Source organism: Lynx canadensis, chromosome D1 (assembly GCF_007474595.2).
Source record: "Lynx canadensis isolate LIC74 chromosome D1, mLynCan4.pri.v2, whole genome shotgun sequence".
In the NCBI taxonomy this organism is placed as follows: Eukaryota; Metazoa; Chordata; class Mammalia; order Carnivora; family Felidae; genus Lynx; species Lynx canadensis.
Genome location: NC_044312.2, coordinates 58876330 through 58900401, shown reverse-complemented (window position 1 = coordinate 58900401; position 24072 = coordinate 58876330). Strand labels below are relative to the sequence as shown.

General features: G+C 36.5%; 1 protein-coding gene and 1 pseudogene across 1 annotated transcript in view; one reads left to right on the top strand and one right to left on the bottom strand.

Annotated features, from left to right (window-relative positions):
• FCHSD2 (FCH and double SH3 domains 2) overlaps positions 1–24072 on the bottom strand; it is a 295613-nt gene that overhangs the window by 258839 nt on the left and 12702 nt on the right.
• Positions 11208–11351, top strand: LOC115526674 (annotated as a pseudogene).

Sequence of the window (24072 nt, the reverse complement as noted above, 5' to 3'; positions counted from 1 at the left end):
ATTGGACCCCTATCTCATTCCAAATGTAAAATTTAACTCAAAGTGGACCAAAGATTAAATGTAATAGCTAAAACTATTAAATTCTTAAAAGAAAGTATAGGAGTAAATCTTCAAGATCTCCAATTTGGCAATAGATTCTTAAATGGAACACCAAAAGCATATCAAGAAAAGAAAAAAAAGTAAAACAACTTCATCAAAGTTAAAAATATGCATCAAAGGACATTATCAGGGCAACTGGGTGGCTCAGTCGGTTAAGCGTCTGCCTCTGGCTCAGGTCATGATCTCAGTTTGTGGGTTCGAGCCCCGCATTGGGCTCTGTACTGACAGCTCAGAGCCTGGAGCCTGCTTCAGATTCTGTGTCTCTTCTCTCTCCCTTTGCCCCTCCACAGATCATGCTCTGTCTCTCTCTCTCTCTCTCTCAAAAATGAATAAATGTTAAAAAAGTTAAAAAAAAAAAAAAAGACATTATCAAAGATATGAAAAGAAGGGTTGCCTGGCTGGCTCAGTCAGTAGAGCATGTGACTCTTGATCTTGGGATTGTGAGTTCGAGCCCCACATTTGATGTAGAGATTACTTTTAAAAAAACAAAAGGAAAGAATATGAAAGGGAAGGAAGGAAAGAAAATGAAAAGACAATAGAATAGGAAAATTATTTGCAAATCATGTATCTGATATAAAGGCTTAATATCCAGAATACATAAAGAATTCTTAAAAATCTATAGCAAAGAGACCAATGGCCCAATTTTAAAAGGCAAAAGCAGGGGCGCCTGGGTGGCGCAGTCGGTTAAGCGTCCGACTTCAGCCAGGTCACGATCTCGCGGTCCGGGAGTTCGAGCCCCGCGTCAGGCTCTGGGCTGATGGCTCAGAGCCTGGAGCCTGTTTCTGATTCTGTGTCTCCCTCTCTCTCTGCCCCTCCCCCGTTCATGCTCTGTCTCTCTCTGTCCCAAAAATAAATAAACGTTGAAAAAAAAAAAAAATTTAAAAAAAAAAAGGCAAAAGCAGGGGATTCTGGGTGGCTCAGTCAGTTGGTGTCTTACTCTTGATTTCAGCTCAGGTCATGGTCTTGCGGTTTATGGGATCAAGCCCCACGTCAGGCTCCAAGCTGACAGCACAGAGACTGCTTGGGATTCTCTCTCTCCCTCTCACTCTGCCCCTTCCCCTCCTCATGCTCTCTCTCAAGATAAATAAAACTTTTTTAAAAATTTAAGTTAAATTAAAAATGCAAAAGTATTAAATACACATTTTTCCACAGAAAATATACAAACGGTCAATAAGCACATGAAAGCACATGAAAAGATGTTCAACATCCATTAGTCACTAGGAAAATGCAAATCAAAACCACCGCAAGTTATCACTTCGGACCCACTGGAATGGTTATACACAAAAGCAAAAGAACAAATACTGGCCAGGATGTGGAGAAGTAAGAACCTTCATACATTGCTGATGAGAATGTAAACCAGTACGGCTTCTAGAAAACAACCTGACACATCCTCAAAAAAAGTAAACACAGATGGGGCGCCTGGGTGGCGCAGTCGGTTAAGCGTCCGACTTCAGCCAGGTCATGATCTCGCGGTCCGTGAGTTCGAGCCCCGCGTCAGGCTCTGGGCTGATGGCTCAGAGCCTGGAGCCTGTTTCCGATTCTGTGTCTCCCTCTCTCTCTGCCCCTCCCCCCGTTCATGCTCTGTCTCTCTCTGTCCCAAAAATAAATAAACGTTGAAAAAAAAAAAAAAAAAAAAAGTAAACACAGAATTACTATGTGATGTAGCAATTCCACTCCTCAGCATACATACTCACAAGAAGTGAAAAATTAAAACAAAAGCTTATAGACCAAAGTTCATGGCAGTGTTATCCATAATAGCCAAAAAGTGGAAATAACCCAAATGCCCATCAACAGATCAATGAATATGCAAAATGTGGTATATCCATAAAATGAAATTTTATTTAGCCATAGAGAGTAATAAATACTGATACATATTACAACATGGATGAACCTCAAAAAATACTTGGTAAGTGAAAGAAGCCAGCCACAAAAGGCCACTGTATTTATAGGTTCTCCAGAGAAACAGAACCAAGATGATGTGTATATGTATAAAAAGATATTTATTTTAAGGTACTGGCTCACATGATTATGGAGGTTGGCAAATCTAAAATCTGCAGGGTAGGATAATAGGCTGGAGACCCAGAGAAAAGCCAATGTTGCCATTTAAGTCAAAGGTCATCAGGCTGGAGACCCACAAAGGAGCTGCTTTTAGGTCCAAAGGCCATCTGCTGCAGAATTCTCTTACCTGGGAAGGAAGCCAGTCTTTTGTTCTATTCAGGCCTTCAGCTGATTAGATGAGGCCCACCATATTATGGTGAGCAATCTGCTTTATTCAAAGTCTACTGATTTAAATATTAGTCTCATACAAAAACATCTTCAGAAAAACATTCATATAATATTTGACACATGTCTGGGCACTGTGGCCCAGCCAAGTTGACATATAAATTAAAAATTACAGCCACATACTAAATGATTCCATTTTTATGAAATGTTGAGAGAAAGCAAATCCATAGAAATAAAAAGCAGATTAATCATTGTCATGAGCTTAGGGAAGGGGGTGAAATGGCAAGTGATTGCTTATTTGTATGGGGTTTCTTTCAGGGTAATAAAAATGTTCTGGAATTAGTGATGATACTTGTACAACACTGTGAATATACTGGAAACCACCTAATTGTATACTTTAAAATGTTAAAATAAGCATAACTTTCTGTTATGTTAATTTTACTTAATATTTGTTTTTTAAAGTTTATTTTATTTATTTTGAGAGAGAGAAAGCAGGGGAGGGGCAGAGAGAGACAGACACAGAATCCGTCAGTGCAGAGCCCAATGTGGAGCTCAAACCCACGAACAGCGAGATCATGACCTGAGCCTAAGTTAAGAGTTGGATGCTAAACAGACTGAGCTGCCTAGGTGCCCCAATTTTACTTAACAAAATAACTTATTGATATTTCCTGTGAATAAGATCCTGTCAATAAGAATACATCTGTATTATGGCACACTGACCCACCAATGGCACTTTTCCATGGTACGTGACACTTTATATTGCTAATGTTCAGCATATAAATGAATATTTATAGGGTACTGGCATCAAAAAAAAAAAAACCCCACATGGGGGCACCTAGGTGGCTCAGTCAGTAAGCATCTGACTTCGGCTCAGGTCATGATCTCACGGTTCATGACTTCGAGTCCCACATCGGGCTCTGTGCTGACAGCTCAGAGACTGGAGCCTGCTTCAGATTCTGTGTCTCCCTCTTTCACTGCCCCTCCCCTGCTCACACTCTGTCTCTCAAAAACAAACATTAAAAAATAATAAAATAAAATAAAATAAAATAAAATAAAATAAAATAAAATAAAATAAAATGACACATAGACCTACAACAGAATAGAGAGCCCAGAAACAAACCCATGTATATACAGTCAACTAATATTTGACAAGGGAGCCAAGAATACTCAATGGGGAAAGGACAGTGTCTTCAATAAATGGTAGTGAGAACACTATCCACATATAAAAGGATGACACTGGACCCCTATTTTATACCACTTACAAAAATTAACTCGAAATAGTTAACTCTAAGACCTGAAACCATAAAACTCCTAGAAGAAAACATAAGGTAAAACAGTTCCTTGACATTGGTCTTGGCAATAATTTCTTGGAAATGATACAAAATCACCAGCAGCAAAAGCAAAAATAAACAAGTTTTACTACATCAAACTAAAAACCTTCTGCGCAGCAAAAGAAACAATCAACAAAATAAAAAGGCAACCTACAGACTGAGAGAAAATATTTACAAGCCAAGTATTTGATAAGGTGTCACTATCCAAAAAACATAAGAAACTCATAGAACTCAGTAGGAAAAAAAAATAATAATAACCCAATTAAAAGGGGGAAGAGGACCTGAAAAGACAGTTTTCTAAAGAAGACATACAAATGGTCAACAGGTACATGAAAAGGTACTCAACATCACCAATCATCAAGGAAACATAAATTAAAACCAAAATGAGATATTATTTCACACCTGTTCATATGGCAATTACCAAAAAGAAAAGAAACAAGTGTTGGCCAACGTGGAGAACACATAAACCTTAGGCACTGTTGGTGGGAATGTAAATTGGCGCAACCACTACGGAATACGGTATGGAGGTTTCTCAAAAAATTAAAAATAAAACTACCACATGATTCAGTAATCCCACTTCTGGGTTTGTATCTAAAGGAAATGAAATCAGTATCTTGAAAAGATATCTATATCCCTGTATTCAATATAGCATTATTCACAATAACCAAGACATAGGAACAACCTAAGTGTCCACTGACAGAAAAATGGATTAAAAAAGCATGGTCTGTGTGTGCACGCACATGTGTGTATACATACATACACAAATATATACATATACACAATGACACACACAAAAAAGGAAATCTAGCCATTTGCAAGATCAATGGAAATTGAGGGCATTATACTAAGTGAAATAAGTCAGACAGAGAAACATGCTGTATGATCTCACTTATATGTGGAATCCAAAAAAGCTAAAAAATCACAGACAGAGGGGCGCCTGGGTGGCGCAGTCGGTTAAGCGTCCGACTTCAGCCAGGTCACGATCTCGCGGTCCGGGAGGTTCGAGCCCCGCGTCGGGCTCTGGGCTGATGGCTCAGAGCCTGGAGCCTGTTTCCGATTCTGTGTCTCCCTCTCTCTCTGCCCCTCCCCCGTTCATGCTCTGTCTCTCTCTGTCCCAAAAATAAATAAACGTTGAAAAAAAAAAAAAAATCACAGACAGAAACAGAATAGTCGTGGCTAGAGGATGGGGGAAATGGCGAGATGGTGGTCAAAGGGTACAAATCAATACAAGATGAATAAGTTCTGGGGTGTATCATATACTTCTAAATGTACATCAGAGTGGCTATAGTTAACAACTGTAGATTATACATTGAAAGTTGCTAAAAAAAAAAAAAATAGACCTTAAATGTTCTTACCACACACACAAAAAAGTTAATTATGTGATATGATGGATGTGTTAACTAACCTACAGTGGTAATCATTTTGCAATATAGACATGTATTGAATCATCCCACTGTATACCTTAAGCTTCTACAATGTTATATGTCAATTACATCTCAATATAGCTGGGAAAAAATGAAATTCAAATGAAATGCCTTAACCAAAAACTGTCAAGAAACTAGAAATAAAAAGAAACTTCCGGGGTTCCTGGGTGGCTGAGTCAGTTAAGGGTCTGAATTTTTATCTCGGCTCAGATCATGATCTCATTGCTCATGAGATCAAGCCCTGCAATGGACTCTGCACTGACAGCACAGAGCCTGCTTGGGATTTTCTCTCTCCCTCTCTCTCTCTGCTCCTTCCCTGCTCATGCACAAGCATGGCTCACTCACTCTCAAAATACATAAATAAACTTAAAAAAAAAAAAAAAAGAACCTTCCTAGACCTGATTAAGGGCATCTATTAAAACTCTACAGATAAAACATGTGCAGTCTCAATGATTTTGACCTAAGATTAGGAAGAAAGCAAAGAGATAGAAAGTAAGGATGTCCACTCTCATCACTTCCATTCACTAACTGGTACAATATGAAAGGGCAAGAAAAGGAATGAGGCATAAGAATTGGAAAGGAAAAAGTCAAACTATCTTTTTTTTAGATGACATGATTATGTACAGAGAAAAAAAAATTTTTTTACAGGGAAAATATTAAGAAATCCACAGAAAAGCTACTAACTTAGTAAATTTAGCTAGGTCACAGGATATAACCTAATATTCAATATTCACTTCCATATCAGCAATGAACAGTAAGAAAATGAATTTTTTCAATGCTCCATTTACAACAGCATCAAAAAATAAAATAAAATGTTTATGGATAAATTTAACAAATGATATGGAATACCAAGACACTGAAAAATGCAAAACACTGTGAAGGAACATTAAATATATTAAATAATAAATAAATGGAAAGATATCCTACTTTCATGGACTGAAAGACTTTTATGTTATTAAAATGACAGTTCTACTGGAACTGAAAAAACAGAGTCAATACAGTCACAATTAAAATCCTAGCAGGCCTTTTGAAGAAATTGACAAGTTAATAGTTAATAAGCTTTCTATTGAAAACAAAAAATCTAAAATAGCTAAAACACCTCTGAAAAAGAACAAGATGGGAAGATTTACATTACTTAATTTCAAGACTTACAATAAGACTATAGTTATCAAAACAGTGTGGTAGTGGCATGAAGATAAACAAATAGCTCAATGAATCAAAATAGTATCCATGAAAACACACACACACACCCCAAGTGATTTTCAACAAAGATGCAAAAACTAATTCAATGCAGCAAAGATAAGTTTTTCAACAAATGGTGATGGAACAATGAACTTGAAATGGATCGTGACACTAAATGTTAAGCAGGGCACAAAAAAGCAAAGAAAAATTTGATGAAGCAGATTTCACCCAAATTTGAACCTTTTATTCTTTGAAAGACACAAGTTAAGAAAATGACAAAGCAAGCCACACACTAGGAAGGAGAAAAAATTATCTTATAAAGGGCTCGCATAAATAACTCTTACAGTTCAACATTAAGAAGTCAAACAATCCAATTTTTATTTTATTTTTTCAAAAAAAATTTTTTTAACGTTTATTTTTGAGATAGAGAGAGACAGAGCATGAACGGGGGAAGGTCAGAGAGAGGGAGACACAGAATCTGAAACAGGCTCCAGGCTCTGAGCTGTCAGCACAGAGCCCGACACGGGGCTGGAACACGCAAAGCGCGAGATCATGACCTGAGCCGAAGTCGGCCGCTTAACCGACTGAGCCACCCAGGCGCCCCCAAACAATCCAATTTTTAAATATGGGCAAAAGATGTGAACTGGCATTTCACAAAAGAAACTATCTAAATGGTCAACAATGGGGGCGCCTGGGTGGTGCAGTCGGTTAAGCGTCCGACTTCAGCCAGGTCACGATCTCGCGGTCCGGGAGTTCGAGCCCCGCGTCGGGCTCTGGGCTGATGGCTCAGAGCCTGGAGCCTGTTTCCGATTCTGTGTCTCCCTCTCTCTCTGCCCCTCCCCCGTTCATGCTCTGTCTCTCTCTGTCCCAAAAAAATAAATAAACGTTGAAAAAAAAAATTAAAAAAAAAAAATAAATGGTCAACAATAATGAAAAGATGTTTAACATCACTAGTCATTAACGAAATGCAAATTAAAATGACATACCACCAAACACCCCACTAGAATTACTGAAGTTAAGAACGCGAACAATATCAAGTGTTTATGAGGATATGGTACAACTGGAATGCTTATATACTGCTGACAGGAATACCAAATGGTACAGCTACTCTGAAAACATTTTGGCTGTTTCTTATCAAGTGAATACACATGTATTAAATAAAGGACCCAGCAATCACACTCTTAGGTATTTACTGAAGAGAAATGAAAACAGGTCCATTCAAAGGCTTGTACACAAATATCACAGCAGCCAAAAATGTAAACAGTTTGTAACAGCTAAAAACTGGAAACAATGAAATGCCCATCAACTGGTGAATCGATAAACAAACTGCAATATACCCTTACTATGGAAAACTACTTAGCAATAAAAAATGAATAAAATATTAAGATATGCAACAATATGAATCTCAAAAAACACTGCACTGAACACAAATTACACTGAATAAAATATGTTAAACACAAAAGTACCTACAGTATGATTCCATGTATAAGGAATTCTAGGAAAGACACAGATATAATGACAGAAAGAAGATCACTAGCTGTCTGCAGCTGGGGCATCAAAGGGCACAAGAAAACATTTTAAGCTGATGGAAATGTTCCGTATCTTGAGCGTGGTGGTGATAATTTAATTACATACAATTACTAAAAAAATCAAACTATGTATGCTTGAAAATGATTTTTATTGCAGGCAAATCATACCTCAATAAAGTTGAAAGTAAATAAAACATAAAAGTGGAAAATAAATAAAAATTAAGTAACACCATTTCAGAATCTGCAAAAGACTGACATAAAAAATTTTTGGTTTATCATTTCTGAAAAGTCAAAGTGCTTCCATTGTTACAAGATTTGATTTCGAGTTAGTTTAGGATCATTGCCTGAACCTCTATGCTGGACCAAGTATCTGTCTGCTATATTCCCAAAGCATGTATCTGTCGTACTGCTAACTACATTACAGTGAAAATATCTCTGTATAATGCTAAGTGAAATACAACACTCAGAGAAAGACAAACACCATATGATTTTCACTCACATGTGGAATTTAAGAAACAAAACAAATGAGCAAAGGGAAAAAAGAAAGAGAGACAAACCAAGAAACAGACGCTTAACTAGAGAGAACAAACTGATGGTTACCAGAGGGAAGGTGGGTGGGGGAATAGGTGAAACAGGTGAAGGTGATTAAGAAAGGAGCGTACCTGTACACTGGGTAATGTATGGAAATGTTGAATCTATATTACACTATACTAATAGCATATGTTTTATATATTAATATATGATACTGTACTATATACTATCAGACAATTCTGTATACCTAAAACTAATACAACACTGTATGTTAACTTTATTGGAATTAAAATTAAAAAATAAATAAAATAGGGAATACATACGTAGAAAAAAAATACCTGCATTTGTGTCTATCTCTCTTACATATCTTTGTACCTCCAAGCATTAAGTTTGATGCCTGGTACGCAGATGCTCAATTAAACTGAAATGAATCTATACAGAACTTACACATAAACTACAGATACATATACTTTTCAAGAAAAAAGTTAAGATATGCCAGAAAAGAAAAAAGGGCTTGTTAACATCAGCTTTCTTTACATTACTTCAGAGTGTACACAAATTTATTTTAGATATTCATAAAATCTAATTATAACAAGCCATATTAATTTGACATGATATTCCTCTAAGAATCCCACAAATCAAGCAAATCCTCCTCCAGAGGTTTGTAAAAGCCTTTAAAAGTTCCCCTCATTAAAGTATCCTTTAGTTTTGTAATATCTGAAACAAGGTGCCAAATGTTCCAGTAAATACTACCAGTGCAAGTGCTAAGGCAAAAAGTATCAAGAAATGTTTTCTGTTACACAGCTTCAGAGGACCCAACAGTCACACTTTCCCACTATGCACAGAGCTCATCTTAAATGTAGGCTAGACTATGGGGCATCTGACTGGCTTAGTCCATGGAACATGAGATTCTTGATCTTGGGGTTGTGAGTTCGAGCCCCATGTTGGGTGTAGAGATTACATAAAAAATGAAAATAAATGCAGGCTGTAATATAAGCACTAGTAGCTGCACTGCAATTCCAGTGCAGATCAGTTGGCCTGCCATTTGGCATTAGTGAAAAACCCTCTGCACACTTTATACCTAGTACAATTAAATAACACACAACATGACACCATTTCACTCTACGTCTCCTAATCAGAAAAGACTGTACAAACTTACTAAGGCAAGAGAGTTGCAGTACTAAATGGTGAAATTCTAATATAGTTTAATTACATTTCAACAGAATACATTCATTTAAAAGCAGGCCAGCAATGGACTGAGCCACAGAGACTGACATGCAGCAACAATAATCCCTGTTAAGTAAAGCATTTCAAGATCTTCAGAGTCCTTTCCCATCTTATCCCCTCTGCCCTTCACAACAACCCTGTGAAACCAGAAAAGGCTATTTCCACCCCATAAATGAGGCAAGTTACAGACGAGAGCAATTTAAAAACACACACAATTGCTAGTAAGTAGTTCTGGTTAGGTCGGGGGAGAAACTGGGGAAAGAACCTAGAACCAATTTTATTTAAGACATTTTCCATGATAAATAATATGAAACTTGGTGATAAAAATGAAGCCAAGGATAAAGAGAATAAGGACAATGAAACAAATAATCAATTTTACATTATTTCCATATTTTATTGCCTTCCCTTCCACTGTCTACAGTACACCCTCATATAAGACATCACCATATGCCTCACTAATGTCACTTCCCTAGAGAAGATCTCGGAAACAAAAATACAGTAGGGAAGTGGAAAGAGAATAGGTTAGGAGTCAGAGATCCTGAACTTTTCTAATCCTGGCTTTGGATAAGTATCTTCGTCTCTTTGAGCAACAATTTTTACATCTGCAAATCACATATATCTTACTAGGTTGTTTTGAAGATTAAGTGAAATAAATGGATATAGAAGCACTTTGGGAAATGTAAAGAACTCAGCTAATGCTTATTATTAGGCTACAAATATGTGGTACAAAAATTCATAATAGGTGTCTTACAGAATTGTGTTAATAAATCCAAATTATTTTAATTATTTATAAGTTTTACACAATCATATATACAATCACTTTAAAAAATATTTGTTGAGGGGCGCCTGGGTGGCTCAGTAGGTTGGTGTCTGACTTCAGGTCAGGTCATGATCTTGTGGTTTGTGGGTACGAGCCCCACATCGGGGTCTCTACTATCAGTGCAGAGCCTGTCTCAGATTTTCTGTCTCACTCTCTCTCTGTCCCTCCTTCTGTCTCTCTCACTCTCAAAATTAAACATAAGATTTTTTTTTAATTAAAAATTTTTGTTGACTGAATAGACTATTCCAGAATTAACAATAATTTTTAAATCTGTTAAGTCCAAATGAAGAAAATGCACTGTATTACAGAACTCTAAAATCTGACAAGATATTTGGTAAAATAAGTACCTGTAAAGTTAGCTGGTAAAAGTAAGGCTTCGATCTTCACAGGATTCTCTACAAGCTAATATTTGCATCCAAACATTTCCAGAACTACTTAAAAATCATAAAATCAGAGAAATGAGAAACTTTAGACATCACGGAGAGAACACCTTTGATTCACAGAAAAAGTGACTGAGGCAAGAAAGAATTTTATACAATTTTCAAATTTCCCTTACTGGAGCTGGGAGTGTGTGGAAGAGAAGAACATCAAAAACAAAATGAAGCAAGAATTTCTTCCAGTTAGGGTCTTAAATCTGCATTCCCCTCATCAAAAAATCCTTGAGTACAGTAACAAGAAAACAGCTATAGGAAGTTACTGAATTTCTGCAGAATTAAAAAATTTATGGCTAGAATACTACAATTCCAATCATAATACTGCCTAAGAATTTCACATTTTGACAGAGATAGAATAATATCTTACAGGATTAATAAACATATTTATTTATAAATAAATATTGTGGATCACTTCTCAGGCTTTTGGCTGAAATCAAGTGTAGAATCTGTTCTTATCCATTTAACAAGTACTGTGGAAAATTTAAAAACTACCACTGGATATCCAGAACTCTGAACTTCTTATAGCCTAGTTCATAGATCTATTACTATTTACTGGAAAATCTGTTGTTGTTTTTTTTTTTGTTTTTGTTTTTTTTTTAAGTAGGCTTCACGCCTAGTGTGGATTCCAGTCCTGGGCCTGAACTCATGACCCGGAGATCGAGAACTGAGCTAAGATCAAGAGTTGGACACTTAACTGACTGAACCACCCAGGCACCACTGGAAAATCTGTGTTCTTTTTTTTTTTTTTAATTTTTTTATTTATTATTTTTGAGAGAGTGAGTGGGGAAGGGGTGGGAGGGGCGGGCAGTGCAGATAGCGGATCCAAAGCAGGCTCTGTACTGACAGCAGAGAGCCCGATGCAAGGCTTGAATTCATGAATCGTGAGATCACAACCTGGGCTGAAGTTGGACACTTACCTGACTGAGCCACCCAGGCGCCCCTGGAAAAGCTGTATTCTTAAAAGTGCTTTGTAATATTTCCCTAAAATTAAAACTTTATATATTTGAATACACACCTAATTTAAATCTAAAAAGTTTACTTTGGTCAACATTTGCTTTACACATGTCACATAAAACTGATAGAGCAAAGACGCAAACTGAGAGTGGTGTCTCCAGACACCACTTTTTAAGATAAGTAAGAAAGCAACAGTGATCATCTCTGGATGACAGGACCACGGAGTGATTTTAACTTTCTGTGAACATTTTTCAACATGGAAGTACAACTAAAAATATAAACCCACATCCATGTAGTTACCACAAATGTTAAACTTACATTTTATTTGCTTCAAATGTATTTCGGGGAAATGTAACTGTACAATATACTAAAGTCTACCAGTTCTAGAACTTATCCACCTTCTCTTCTAAGAGACGACCAATACCATGTGCTTCCTACCCAAGTTTTTATACTTTAAATATACAGATTTCTACCAACAGTACATAGTATTTTGTCATTCTGCGATTTGGGTCTTTCCGGTAAATGTTAAGACTATGAGATCCACCCAAGAGATGTATTTCTTTCAATTGTTGCATTATATTTCATCATACATTTATACCACTATTCATTTATTCAGCCATCTCCCTAAAAAGCACTTTAAATTGTTACCCATTTTTTGCAATTATATAACAATTTGTTCAGTCTTTTTATATAATACGCATATAATAAAATGCATAAATTTTATATATGTATTATGTGAGTTGTGACAAACATATACACCTGTGTAATCCAAATGCCTATCAAGATAGAGAATGACAGCATCATCCCAGAAAGTTCCTTCATTCCCTTCCTGGACAATTCCCTCTCATAACCTGCAGAGGAAACCAGTGTATTGATTTCTTTTCCACCATAAATTAGTTTTGCCTATTCTTTTTTTTTTTTTCATATTTATTTTGAGAGTGAGAGACAGCGTGAGTTGGGGAGGGGCAGAGAGAGAGAGAGAGAGAGAGAGAGAGAGAGAGGCAGGGAGGGAGGGGGGAGAGAGACACGCAGAATCCAAAGCAGGCCCCAGGCTCCGAGCTGTCAGCACAGAGCCCTACGTGCGTCTCAAACTCACAAACGGTAAGATCATGACCTGAGCTGAAGTCAGACGTTTAACCAACTGAGACACCCAAGTCCCCCAATTTTGGCTATTCTAATACTTAATGTAAATAAAATCATACAGTTTATCTCTTTATGTGGTTTTACTCAGAATGTTTTCCTTGTCCACATTGTTGTGTATATCCATAATTCACTTTTTTATTACTGAGTAATAAAATATGTAAAGGTTTATATATAGCATATATAAAGGTTTTGTCTTTTATTTGGGGGGTGGTGTTTATCTCTTCATTACTGATTCCCATTCACTGCATTGTGATCAGAAAATATGATAATACAACAATGATGTTTGCAAACTTCTATTGAGCCCTTACCACATGGCAAGGCACTGTACTGAACTCTAACCCTCACAATAGCTCTGAGGAGCACACTATTATCATTTCCATTTTACAGATGAGAAACCTGAAGCACAGGAGGTTAGGTGACCCATCTAGGTCATACAGGTAATGTAGAACCAGAATTTGGCTCCTGAGCCCTCTTAACCATGTACTACATAAAATGTATGGTATCATTTCCATGGAATTTGTTGAGACTTCCTTTATAAATAATTACATAATCTAGTTTTGTAACTAAAAGTATATTCTCTTCATTAAATACAGAATTCCATATGTATGTAACTAAGCTTATTAATTATGGAATTCAAATCTTGTATATATTTTTATTTGAGATTAAAATCTCCCACTAGGACCACAGATTTGTCAATTTCTCCTTATAATTTTATAATTTGTACTCTTTTATGCTTATGTGATCTTCCAGGTGGATTATTCCATTTATCTTTAAGTATCTTTTTCCCTATTAATAAAAGTTCAATTCTGCTTCATCTAATAAGGGAATATCATTTCTCCTTTTAAAAGTATTTTCTTTTTTTTAAAGATTTTTTTTAAGGCAATCTCTACAACCCATGTAGAGCTCAAACCTACAACCCTGAGATCAAGAGTCGCACGCCCTACTGACTGAGCCAGTCAGGTGCCCCTCTTTTTAGAAGTATTTTCTAACATATTTTACTGCTTTATTTTCAACTTTCAGTATCATTAGGTTTTTTACACATCATTAGGTTTTTTACATACTTGGTACATAAGAATAGATCAACCTAGATATTAAATTTTTACATTAAAAAGAAGCAAAATTAAAAAACAAACAAGCTGGGGAGGAGGAGAATATTTGAAATTAACAAAGTGAACAGCCTAAAAAAAAAAAAAAAACTCTCAATATTCAAACAGAAAATTCAACTATGGACATGCAATGGGCTGAATGTTTGTGTCATTCCAAAATTCATACATTGGAATCTTAATGTCCAATTGATAGTATTAGTAGGTGGGGCCTTTGGAAGGCACTTAAGTCATGAGGATGGAACCCTTCACATAAATGCAAACTAGTGCCCATATAAGAGGTTCCAGAGAGATCCCTAACCCTTTCAGCCATTTGAGAACACAGCAAGAATGTACCAGCTATGACCAGGAAAAGGACCCTCAAGAGAGAACACAACCATGCCGGCACCTTGATCTTGAGACTTCTCAGCCTCCAGAACTATGAGCAATAAATTTCTATTGTTTATAGCTACCCAGTCTGTGGAAATTTGTTATAGCAGTTCAAATGGATGAGGATGGGACAAATGATTAACAAAACATGCAAAATAATGTAAAATAGTCAAACAAGAAAAAAATCCAACCTTGCTAATAACCAAAGAAATCCAGATTTAAACAGTAACGCTATTGCCTATTAGAATGCGCAATATTAGAACAATACTAGAATAATGATACCACATGCTGTGGCCATGTCTGGAAATAAGTACCTACACAGGGCAGGGGTATGCAATATGGCAGCAAGTATAAACAACCAGTATATAATGTTTGACCCATCAACTCTACTTCTCGAAATGTATCCTAAAAAGATAGTTACACAAATAAGAACATCAACCAGCATGTTACACTAAAAATTAGGTACTATAGTGTAGTATAAACTCGTTAGATAAACAAAGGAAAATAAAACTTGAGCTTAACAACAATGGAGACTTTATTTTAAAATTTACTAAAAAGTGATATGGTTAACAATGTCTCAATCGATAACAAATATTCCTTCAGCATCTACGTACCAGTCTATGAAATATACAAAGAGAAAAGACAGTCTCGCTCTCAAAAAACTCACAGTCTGGAAGGGAAAGTGTACACACACACACACACACACACACACACACACACACACAACATACAATATAATGAATAGCCTAACAGGACATTACAGGAGCACATAGAGTGAAAAACACAGGCTCCCCACAAAAGCTAAACTGGCACCTCCTCAAGCCAGTGTGTTGTTGTTATTCCATGTCTGTTTAGAAAATAGGCAGAATGCTGCCAAAAGGAGGGAGGGCAATGAATAAGCTGCAGAGCTCAGCACACACACATGCACCAAGAAAATTCTCCAATTCTCCTTTTTTTCCTCACATTTTTCCCAGAAGGAAGTTCTGGTAAATGCAATTTTCCCCCATCTCATACTTCAAGTACTGTTCTGTTATGCCCCACTTAAGCTAGATAGTTTATTATTTCAACTCTGCACAGAGGAAGGATAACAAAAAAGGAATAAGAGAGGGGACAGAAAAGGCTTCCCAAATTAAAGTACTCTAAACATAAAATTTTAATAAAATATTTAAAAATGTAAAAATGTGATCTTGGACAAGTTAGTGAATCTCTTTGGGCTTAGGTTCCCTCACCTATATGAAGTGAATACCTACCTCTCAAGTGCTGAGATTTTTTTTTTTAATTTGTTTATTTTGAGAGAGAGAGATGAGGGGGCAGAGAGATAGAGGGAGAGAGAGAATCCCAAGCAGGCTCCACACTGTCAGCACAGAGCCCAACGAGGGGCTCAATCTCATGAACCATGAAATCATGACCTGAGTTAAAATCAAGAGTCAGACAGTTAACTGACTAAGCCACCCAGGCACCCCTCAAGTTGCTCTGATTTAAATGAAATAATAGATGTTTAAGCACTTTATAAACAGAAAACCAACTTGTAAAGCTTAAAACAATAAAGTCTTAACAATTAACAATTAAGGACCAGGAAATGTCTGTATCTTTAGATACCCTGTGTGGGTGTGTGGATGGGTGTGATGTACAAAAATATTCACTGCAGCATTAACTAAAGTAAAATTTTGGAAACAAATATTGAACAATGGGTTAGTTAAGTACTGGGTAAGCAAAAAATAAAACAACACTGTAAACAATAGTTATTATAACAGTGGTCCTCAAGCTTTAACATACATGAGAATCACCAAAAAGGACTTGTTAAATCACGGATTTCTAGGTCCCACTCCCAGAATGTATGATTCAGCAGGTTTGTGATAAAGCCCAAGAAACTGCACTTCTAACAAATTCCCAGTTGGTACTACTAATCCAGGCAACACACTTTGAAAATCAAAATATTATAAAACTACTCATCTGTCCTTATCTCACCAAAAACAAAAGAATAATTTATATATTTATATATGTAGTTTTTTAATTATGCACATAAAAAGGGAGAAAAACACCTAATAACAAGCCAAACCACCACCGTCTTATTTGCCCAACACAGATGCATTAAAAGTAAAATAAACTTGAGGGGCGCTTGGGTGGCTCAGTTGGTTAAGCATCTGACTTCAGCTCGGTTCATGATCTCACAGTTCATGAGTTCAAGCCACTTGTTGGGCTCTGTGCTGACAGATCAGAGCTTGGAGCCTGCTTCGGATTCTGTGTCTCCCTCTCTCTCTGCCCCTCACCTGCTCGCACTCTGTCTGTCTCTCTCTCTCTCTCTCTCTCAAAAATAAACATTTTTTTAAGTGAAATAAACTTGAAAAATTATTTCACTGACATTTTCAACCTACAAAGAATCCACTGTTAATTTTTCAAGGTTGATTACCCAATTGATTATTTTATATATCTTGGAAATCCACCTCTCCTGCAGTATCTATTATCCAAGGAAATATTTCCTGGAATGCCTCAGTTAAGGAAGAAAGCCTGAAATGCATATTAAACTGGTAACTCTTAGAACAGCAGTTCTCATCCTTACTTACAAATGAGAATTACCAACTATGCTTTTAAAAATGCATGTGCGCAGGCCTCTCTCCAAATCTACCAGCTCTGAATCTCAAGAGAAGGACTAAGCATCTGCCGTGTTGTAAAGTACACAGGTGACTCTTACTTCTACAATGCATTTCTTGGCATCTACCTTTAATTAAAGCTATGTTTAATTCTGAGAATTCAAAATATTTCAAAGAAGACAATGTTATAACATTGTGAAGGCAATATTCAGGAATCTGAAAAAGCTCTATCATCTTCCTCATCACATAACCATCCTTTCCTCTCCCACCCACTTTCCAACATCACAAAAGTTGGGGGATATCACCTTTCAGACTGATCAAATGCAGTCTAAATAAAGCTGCTTTTTCTCTAGTAAATGTATGTGCTGACCAACTGAGTTATTTTAATTGGGCATTTTTGAACTTCTTTGCCTTTCGCTCTTGATACACTACAAATAAAGAGAAATAATGTCCTCAAATTGAGTTACCTGGAAAGAGATAATTTTATCACAGAGAAACTGAAGTCAAGTTTGTCATAATAGGCCCTAAGATAAAGAGAGTCACAAGACATCTTCCAAAGCTTTTTATCATAACATCCTTCAAAGAGTATTTAGGTCAAGTTAGTAAACATTTCATGATGATAGAAGATTACTATGTCCTTTCATTTTTCAAAAGTATTGAGATCATGGCGCGCGCGCGCACACACACACACACACACACACACACACACACAAAAGACCTGGGGGAGAAAAAAGACCTAAAACCGTATTATCAAGTAAAAAAAATTACAGGGCGCCTGGGTGGCTCAGTTGGTTAAGCGTCCAGCTCAGGTCTGATCTCACTGTTGGTGAGTTTGAGCCCCTCATGAGGCACTGTGCTGATAGCTCTGAGCCTGGAGCCTGCTTCAGATTCTGTGTCTCCCTCTCTCTCTGACCCTCTCCTGCTCACACTCTGTGTCTCTGTCTCTCAAAAACAAATAAACATTAAAAAAATATTTTTAAAAAGATTAGTCGGTATTCATCAAGTTGCCAAAATCATCTTGTCAGGAGATCTGTGTAATCAAGTTCACCTTTGAACACCATGACTTTAAAAGTTTTCATCTATGATATATCAAGTTTAAGACCCAAATAAGGATGCCAAGTTTTCTTTGCCAGGAAAAAAGGTCAGAGACATTTATTAGTCAGATAATCTTTTATTAAAGTGGAACACACATTCCTTCGAGATCCTGGCAGAAAACATATCAAACATTTTAATCAAATGAAAATTTTTGCTATTTCTATAGAATGCACATAAAAGTTAACACATAATTTTTTACTACATTACTTGTCTTTAAAAATCTTTACTGCAAGAAACATCTTATTCTTTATCCTTGAATTACACTATACATTTAAAAGATACATCATAAAACTTTCACAGCCTTCTGCCTGGCAGAGTTATATAAAAATAAACTCTGAGGTCTTTTTTCGTGCTTTCTCTTTCTTTACAATGTTACTGATGTATAACATACAGGAGGTTTGAAGAATTTTAATATATGTGTACTAATATATCAAGACTAGACCTAGATCAATGACAAAAGACCCCACACTGACAAAACATGCATTGTCAAATCCATTTTTTAAATTTTAACAAAGTATTATAATTTGTTACTATTATTCTTTATATTGTTATAAACTATGGAACTCTGAAAATCTGGTATTTTCCTGCAAGTAAATTTAGGATTATTATTCTCTTCAGAAAAATATCTGTCCTCATCCATATAGCTATACAAAATGAAGCAATGTAATTCACTAACAGCAGTTTATTTTTTAGGTAAGAAACATTTCAATAACTTTTGTAACTTACTGATTTCAAACATGTCAAGAATTATTTTTTATTACAGTGAGTTTACTAACTAATATAAAGTATTTTCATTCACCCAAAATAAGCTGATTCTAAGCTATTTGTGGAGTATATTTTATTTTAGGTACACAGCCAAAAAGTTAAAAATAAACATAGTTAGTTAGGTGGTCAGAATAGCAAGACAAGCTATTCAGAAACTATTACATCCTTCATTCAGTTATCACAAAACTGCCTGATCTTAATTTACATTTAAAAAAAAAGACAGAAAAGGCATTTTTGACTATGGAAGTATCTCAAAATATAACCTAAACCTGATATAATTATCAGAAGAGCTAAGAGATTCCCTAGAAGTTCAGTGTTTCACACAATCCTTCAACAAGCCTGGATCTGAAAAAAACATGAAACTCCAGATCACATATCTTCTTCCACTCCTACACTAATCAGCCAGACTCAAAGATGTGCAAGGCATTGAATCTTACACCCCTTCTTTGGTATCTATTCTAAGTAGTAGTTCTTGAAACAAGATACCATACTCCGTCCACAATGCCTGAAAATAGGCACTGAAAATAGTGTGCCCCCAATTATTTAAAATAATCCCAAGTGAAAGACATCTGTTTTCTAACTTTCAAAAAAACTGAGTCCAGCTATAAAAACCAGGGAAAAGATGGTCCTATGTTCCGTGGATTCCTACCAAGATCTAATAAAGGCTAAGAAAATATACATGGAAATACTGTGAAAATTTCACTCGATTTCAACTGTTATTATCAAATGCCTTTAAAGACAGTTTTCAATGAGAGAAAGAACTTAAATTTTAAAAGTCAGGGATACACCCAGGTTCAAATGTAGTTCTTCCATTTCTTAGTTCTGATCGTGGGCAAGACACTTAACCACTACAAGCCTCAGTTTCCTCATCTATAAAATGGGAATAATAATAATAACAATTGTAATTATAGAATACATTGTTGCTGGGAGGCTCTGAGATATAATTAATGTTCAACAAGTGTGGACAAGGATGTGGAGAAATCAAACCCTCACAGATTGCTGGTGAGAATGAAAAATGGTATAGTCCCTTTGGAAAACAGTCTGGCAGTTCCTTGAATAAACACAGACTTAATATATTACTCAGCAATTCCACTCCTAGGCATATACCCAAGAAAAATGAAAACATATGTACGTTAAAAAATTTGTACATAAATGTTCATAAAAGAGTTATTCATAACAGCCAAAGTGAAACAACCCAAATGTCCATCAACTGATGAATGGGTTAATAAAATGTGGTATATCTAAGTACTGGAATATTATTTAGCAATAAAAAGGAATAAAGTACTGATAGATGTTACAACACTGAAGAACCTTGAAAAAATTATGCTAAGTAAAAGAAGCCAACTGCTTCCATTTACATGAAATGTCCAAAACAAGTAAATCTATGGAAAGCAATTAGTGGTTGCCTAAGGCAGGGCAAATGCGGGGAAGGGGAAGGGTAATGGCTAAAGGGTATGGGGTTTCTTTTTGTGGTAATGAAAATGTCCTAAAATTGATTGTGGTAATAGATGCACAATTTTGAATATACTAAAAGCCCCTGGATTATATACTTCAAATGCATGAATTACATGGTTTAAGAATTATATCTTAATAAAGCTGTTAAAAAATTCCCATGCTACAGAATACATTTATACATGGAATATCCAAACTCCTACATCTAAAAGCACAAGATTAATTAGGATTACACAGATATTAAACATGTATAAATACATAATCTTATGTATTTAAATACAGTTAAGTATCTTCCTCTAACACATCTGAGAAATGGACTTTTCCTAGACATGATGAAGTAACTGGTACCAGACTAGCCCTCCTCGAGTGACAGCTATAAAACTAGGCAAAACATATGACTCTACTATTTTCAGGAGTGAAACAACTGGCAGTACAGGAGATGTGTACAACATCTGCCCCAGCTTTCTGCCTGGGAAACTTTCCCAACTGCATCACAGGGAGGTGAAGTCTATGCCAAGCATAACGGTCTCACCAAACTGAGATGCAGAAATCAGAGTCCTGGGCTAGTGGAGTGGCTAGACTTTATAGAGGACAGGATACTAGAGAACAGGCAACAATGCAGAAGGGGTGGTCCCAGAAATCTGCATGGGGGTTCCTTGGGCATCTTTGGCTGAGTACCAAGCTACATATAAGCCAGAGTGAGTCTCCGTGAGAATTAACTGTTGCAGGCCTGAGAGCTGAACAGATACCAGAAGCTGCACACTGCTGGGAGACATCAGAATTGTAGTTCAGACAGAATGGAGACATTTCTGCACACCTTGGGCACTCAGGCTTTCAGTGGAAACGCCAAATTTCAACACTCTTTAAAGAAAGACAACACAGGGGCACCTGGGTGGCGCAGTCGGTTAAGCGTCCGACTTCAGCCAGGTCACGATCTCGCACTCCGTGAGTTCGAGCCCTGCGTCAGGCTCTGGGCTGATGGCTCAGAGCCTGTTTCTGATTCTGTGTCTCCCTCTCTCTCTGCCCCTCCCCCATTCATGCTCTGTCTCTCTCTGTCCCAAAAATAAATAAACGTTGAAAAAAAAAAAAAAAAAGACAACACAATTGAGACTTCCTATAATGTACCATCCACAAAATCCAAATCAAAACTTACTAGATATGCAAATAAGCAGGAAAGTGTGACCCATAATGAGGGAGTGGAGGGAAGCAATCAACAGAAACAGACCACAATATGACTCCAGTGTTGCGAACAGCAGGCAAGAGCTTTAAAATGGTGATTATAAATATGTTCAACCACTTAAAGGTACACTATCAAAAATGAAAACTTCACCAGATAGACTTAAAAATAGACTAAAAATTACAGAAGAGGGGCACCTGGCTGGCTCAGTCAGTAGAGCATGTGAGTCTTGACCCTGGGGTTGTGAGTTCAAGCCTCACATTGGGGGGTAGAGATTACTGAAAAATAAAATCCTAAAAAATAAAAATGAAAAAGGGGTGCCTGGGTGGCTCAGTTGGTTGAACATTCAACTCGATTTTGGCTCAGGTCATGACCCCAAGGTGCTGGGATTAAGCCCTGCATCAGGCCCTGCACTGAGTGTGGAGCCTGCTTGAGATGCTCTCCTGCCTCCCTCTGCCCCTGTCCCCTGCTTGCTCTCTGTCTCTAAAATAAAAAGAAAAAAAATTTTTTTATTAAAAAAAAAATTTGGGGGCCCCTGGGTGGCTCAGTCGGTTAAGCGGCCAACTTCGGCTCAGGTCATGATCTCACGGTCCGTGAGTTTGAGCCCCGTGTCGGGCTCTGTGCTGACAGCTCAGAGCCTGGAGCCTGTTTCAGATTCTGTATCTCCCTCTCTCTGACCCTCCCCCGTTCATGCTCTGTCTCTCTCTCAAAAATAAACGTTAAAAAAAATTTAAAAAAAAATTTTTAAGGAAAAAAATTACAGAATAAAGAGCCAATGAGCCAGAAAACAGATCAACAGAAACTATTCACTCTGAAGAACACAGATTATTATCAGACAGTTTAATATACGCATATCCTTGGAACCCAAAAACGGAAGAAGAGAAAATGGGGCAGAAAAAAAATTTGAAGAAATAATGGCCCCAAATTTCCCTGATTTGTTGATCCAAAAAGCTCAGTGAACCCCCAGCAAAGTAATAAAAAGATACATTAGTCACATCACATTCAAACTGCAAAAAAACAAAGATAAAGAAGAACGACGCTATCAGGGAGGAAAAAAGGTACATTACACAGAAGAAAACAAGTATATAAATACGTGTGTGTGTATATATATATGGTTTCTCATCAGAAACAGTAAAAGCCAGAAGACAATGGGGTGACCCAACTGTCAACACAGAATTCAAGATCCTGGGAAAATTACCTTCCAAAAATGAAGGTGAATAAAGAAAAATAAAATAAAGACATTTTCAGACAAGTGAAAGTTAAGAGAACTGTCACCAGTAGAACTGCACTAGAAATGCTGAAGGAAGTTCTTCAGCCCAAAAGGAAATGATACCAGATGGAAACTCAAACCTATGTGGTCTGAGGAAGGAAAGAAAAGTCAAAATTGGTAAATATAAAAGACTTTTTTCTATGTCTTAATCTCTTCAAAAGATAAGTGTGTTTAAAGAAAAACTAACATATCATGGCGTTTATAAAGTACGCAGCATAGGGGTGCCTGGGTGGCTCAGTCAGTTAAGTGTCCTACTTCGGCTCAGGTTATCATCTCATGGTTCGGGAGTTAGAGCCCCACATTGGGCTCTGTAGTGTTAACACAGAGCCTGCTTCGGATCCTCTGTCCCCCTCTCTGTCCCCCCTGCTCGCTTGCACTCCCTCTCTCTTTCTCTCTCAAAAAATAAATAAACTTAAAAAATACATAAGGTATGCAGCACAAAGTCTGGAATGAAGTAATCAGAACTGGACCTGTAAGTGTCTTAGGTGGAGTGGTCTAATATTAATTCCAAGTATACAGTGATGAATTAAAGATGCATGGTGTAACACCTTGAACAACCACTTGAAAAACAGAAAGTCGTCCAGCTAAAAATGCAAGAGAAGAAAAAGCAGTACTAAAAATATTCAATTAACTCAATATAGCTGAGGAAACTATTAAAACACCTCTATAGTAAAACAGAAAACAATTCCCCCATGGAAAGAGTTGACTAATAATGCAAAATACATATTACCACAGAAATAATATTTTTAATTATGACTATAATGTAAAACCTTTGGATAAAGTTAGCTAAAATAAAATTTGAGGCTGGACAGGAATCTAACCACCTAATACGTGTACTTGTTTTGGAATAAAACAATTCCATAATACAGAAAGAAAGAAACACAGTAGTACACAGAGACTATTTCCCTAACTCCAAACTACAACCAGGTGAAGACAAGTCATTTTATGAAAATAAGTTTATATATCAAGTATTCTTAATATTTGTAGTATTCTTAATATTAGAAATAACCTGCAAAGTGTGTTAACATAAAATATAGAAGTAACTTCACTAAAAACTAAAAGCCAAATGTTTACCAATACTAAATCATTTAATTTTAGTTTTGAGAGTAGGTAGGATTCACATAGTTCAAAATTCAAAACATACAAAAAAAGGTATACAATAAAAAGTCTCTGCCTCTAATCCCTATTCTCCAACAACCATTGGGGAAAAACAAATACCACTAAAATATAATCAAGGGATATATGCTCCCAATTGTTTCCTGTGGAGCCACAGACATGGTGACACTTTTCATAATACCAGAAATAACATTTTCTTTTTGAATTGGGATTATGTCAAAGTTCACAAAACAGAAA